A 4,403-nucleotide genomic window follows, 5' to 3' on the forward strand; every position below is an offset into this window, starting at 1 on the left:
GCATTCTCTTAAAATCTAAATGTGAATGAGCAGGGAACTGTCCATTATCTCCCCCCCCCCCGCTTGCCCCTTGGATACCATCAGTCAGTGGGGAGTTCCTACGTGGATGATGGCTGAGGCCCTTCTGTCTTCTTTCACCCCCCCCTTCACTCCGCTCTCTTTTCATCGATTTGGCGATGTCCTGCTTATCTCTTCTCCCTCTGTCTCTCCAACCATGCTCTTCTCTGACCTACCTCCCTTCTACGCGCTCACTCTGGTCATCCTTCTTCTGCCTCTCTGTCTGTCCACCATATCCCTCTGTTATCAGCTGTGTTTAAGTATCCACAGTGAAGATGAGTGAAAATTCATCACTAAATCACTTAGTTCAGCTCTCCCATCCACCTCCCTCTTCTCCTGATCGGCTCCCTCTCTACTCTTCGTGTCTTGCTCTCTCTGCTCTCCCTGCTCCCTCAGCTCCCTCTCCCTCTCTGTCTCTCTTCTCTCTCTGTCTCTCTCTCGTCTCTGTGTCCTCTCCTCTCTGCTGTCTCTCTCTCTCTTCTCTCTCTCTCTCTCTCTCTCTTCTCTCTCTCTTCTCTCTCTCTCTCTCTCCTCTCTCTTCTCTCTCTCTCTCTCTCTCTCTCTCTCTCTCTCTCTCTCTCTCTCTCTCTCTTCTCTCTCTCTCTCCTCTCTCTCTCTCTCTCTCTCTCTCTCTCTCTCTCTCTCTCTCTTCTCTCTGCCTTCTCTCTCTCGCTCTCTCTTCTCTTCTCAATTCAATCAAGTTCAATTCAATTCCAAGGGCTTTATGTGCATCGCGAAACATGTTACATTGCACAAGCAAAAGAGTGAGGGAAGATAATACACAAAATAGCAAATAAACATGACAAATAACAGGCCCGGTGAACATAGCCACATACAGAGTTCTTCCAAACAAGAAAGACATTGACAAATGTCCATATAATATGATGATTATACAGTGTTTTGTAACAATGTACAAAATGGTTTGTTAGTTTTTAATGTTAAGCACACAAGTTTAAATTAAGAAATATAAGCATTAAAAATATGTGGGTTGTTTTTGACATATGGTGCTTTGTTCTTTCACTGGTTGCCCTTCTTCTGTTGTGGGCAACAGGTCAAACAAATTCTCGCTGCCGATGAGTGGCACACTGTGCGAATTTTTCAACCAGCTTAGATATGGGAGTTTATCAAGAATTGTGGGATTTTGTTTCAAATTCTCTTTGTGGATCTGTGTAATCTTGAAGGGAAATACTGTCTCTCTTAATATGGTCATACATATGCGGAGGAGGTTAGGAAGTGGCAGCTCAGTTTTTTCACCCTTCATTTTTGGGGCAGTGCAGCACCAAGGCCTGTCTCTTCTCCTTGAGAGCCATTGGTCTGCCTACGGCGGGGCCTTTCTCAATAGCAAGGCTATGTCACTGAGTCTGTACATAGTCAAAGCTTTCCTTAAGTTTGGGGTCAGTACAGTGGTCAGGTATTCTGCACTGTGTACTCTCTGTTTAGGGCCAAATAGCATTCTAGTTGCTCTGTTTTCTTTGTTAATTCTTTCCATTGGGAAGTAATTATCTTTTTGTTTTTTCTCACTGATTTTGGTGGGTCGAATTGTTGCTGTTGTCCTGGGGCTCTGTGCGGTGGGTTGTGTGTGTTGAACAGAGCCAGGACCAGCTGCTTAGGGGATCTTTCTCCAGGTTCATTCTCTCTGTAGGTGATGGCTGTTGGAAGGTTTGGGATCGGTCCTTTTAGGTGGTTGTTAGAATTAACGCTCTTTCTGGATTTGATAATTAGTGGATCGGCCTAATTTCTTCTTGCATGCAATTATTTGGTGTTTCTACCGTTGACACGGGGTTATTTTTGCCAGAATTCTGCATGCAGAGTCTTCAAGTTGGTGTTTGTACCCATGTTGTGAAAATCTTGGTGTGGGAGCGGACCCAGCCTCACAACCATCAAAGGCAATGGGCTCTATGACTGATTCAAGTATTTTGGTTAGCCAGATCCTCATTGGTATGTTGAAATTATGTTTCCTTTTGATGGCATGGAATGCCCTTTCTTGCCTTGTCTCCTCAGATCGTTCACAGCTCTGTGAAACGCTACCTGTGGTTGCTGATGTTTAGGCCGAGGTTATGTATAGTTTTTTGTGTGCTCTAGAGGCAACGGTGTTCTAATGGAATTCTGTTGGTCCTGGCGGACTGGACCTTTTTTGGAAACGACCTCTTTTGGTCTTACTGAGATTACTGTCAGGGCCCAGGGTCTGACAGAAATCTGTTGCAGCAGAGCAGATCTAGGTGCTGTTGAGGGCCCTCCGTGAGTTGGTGACAGACAGAACACCAAAATCATCAGCAAACCAGTTTGAGACATTTGGACTTCGGATTCTGTTAGGGTGAGACCGGGGTGCTGCAGACTGTTCCTAGTCGCCCCGCGCCCAATTCGTGATATATATGTTGAAGCGGGGGGCCTTAAGCTGCATCCCTGTCTCACCCACGACCCTGTGAAGAAGAAAGTGTTGTTTTTTGCCAATTTAACCCGCACACTTGTTTGTTTGTGTACATGGATTTATAAGTCGTAATGTTTTACCCAACACCACTTTCCATCAATTTGTATAGCAGACCCTCATGCCAAATTGAGTCGAAGGCTTTTTTTTTGAAAATCAACAAAGCATTGAGAAACTGTTTGCCTTTTGTTGTTTGTTTGTTTGTCAATATAGGTGTTTTGTAGGGTTGAATACATGGCTGTTGTCGAAATTTGGTTATAATAATAATTGTCAAAAAAAAGCCAATTGACATTCTCAGTACATTTTTTCATTGAGGAAAATGTACGAGTCCTGCTGTTAATGATAATGCAGGAGTATTTTCCCAAGATACTGTTGACGCATATTTCCACACACGTAAGTTATTTGGGGGTTCCAGAAATTTGGTCTCCACTTGTTGGATTGGGAGGTATCAGGTCTTGGTTCCAATATGGGGGAAATGCCCAGAGCTAAGGACGATGTTAAAAGTTAATATTAGCCAATTTGGAATTTGTTGTCTGTATATTTGATCATTTCATTTAAGGATAGCATCGAACAGGCCACAGGCCTTTTGGCGTGTTGGAGGGTTTTATTGTTGTCCTATTTGTACTTCTCCTCTCTCTCTCCTCCTCCCTCCTTCTCTTCTCTCTTCTCCTCTTCCTCTCTCTCTCTCCTCTCCTCTCCTCCTCCTCATCTCCTCTCCTTCTCGCTCCCTCTCTCTCTCGCTCTCCTCTCTCTCTCTTCTCCTCCTCTCTCCTCTCTTCTCTCTCCCTCTCTCTCTCTCTCCTCCTCTCTCTCTCTCTGTCTCTCCTTCCTCTCTGTCTCTCTCTCCCTCTCTCTCTCTCTCCCTCTCTCCCTCTCTCCCTCTCTCCCTCTCAAATTCAGATTGCTTTATTGGCATGAAATACAATTTGTAGATATACAATTTGTAGATAACGCCAAAGCAGTATAGTGGTACAGCATTTCAGTAAATACAGTACAATGCAAGGAGGAGAAGGAAATATAGTTCATTTGAGTGGTAATACTAATAGTACACATACTGGTGTATACAGGTACAACACTGCTGCTGTTGTGGAAACGTCGGCCGATACATTTAACATCATCAAAAGAGAAAGAACGAACGGCTCATAAAATAAACAACCAAATGTAGGTTATGTAAGTTACATACAATCACGTAAATACTTCAGGCGATGAACGGCCATGGGATGTCCCTCAGGCTAATCATAGACATGTCTGGCGGTTTCTCCCTCACCCAGAATCATTACCAGCTTTACGTCATTATTAAATGCACAGAAGTTAGGAACTGATTGAGCTTTTTTCTTGAACGCATATGACCTTATTCGGGAGTACTTCTCACAGTAGAAGAACACGTGGGTCTTCTGTCTCTACCTCGAGCTGTGACCAGATAGACTCTCCTCTCTGGGCAGCCATGTCTTTTCGTGTCTCCCTTTTTCCAGTCGGTGGCCGCTGAGTCTGTATTTGGGCAGGATCTGCCTCTGTTTCGTATCTCTGACAGTAGGTAGAGATCCTCCCTCCGTCCCTCCTCACCCCTTCAGCTCACTTTTCAGGGGCATTTGCTATCTATCCGATTACTCCCTGTTTTGCTTTCTGTGTAATCAGAGAGCGAGAGTGACACACCTGTCGTTAGGAAGACTGGCTGGGCCCGGACGGAGAGAGTCAGCGGAGGAGAGAAACGGCTGACCCCACAAGGGAGGAGGGCAGATGGAGACGGACGGAGGGAGAGGCAGAAAGAGGAAAGAGAGGATGGGAGGCTGCAGGCATATTCACCACACACGTGCACAAACAATTCCCTTCTCTCCTCGCATGCAAGCCTTTCCTTTTGGGAGAGCAGATCAATTCTTGTCTAGTCTGTCTCCGCCTCCAGGAGTGTGTGTGCCTTTGTGTG

This window comes from Salvelinus sp. IW2-2015, unplaced genomic scaffold (assembly GCF_002910315.2).
Source record: "Salvelinus sp. IW2-2015 unplaced genomic scaffold, ASM291031v2 Un_scaffold3094, whole genome shotgun sequence".
In the NCBI taxonomy this organism is placed as follows: Eukaryota; Metazoa; Chordata; class Actinopteri; order Salmoniformes; family Salmonidae; genus Salvelinus; species Salvelinus sp. IW2-2015.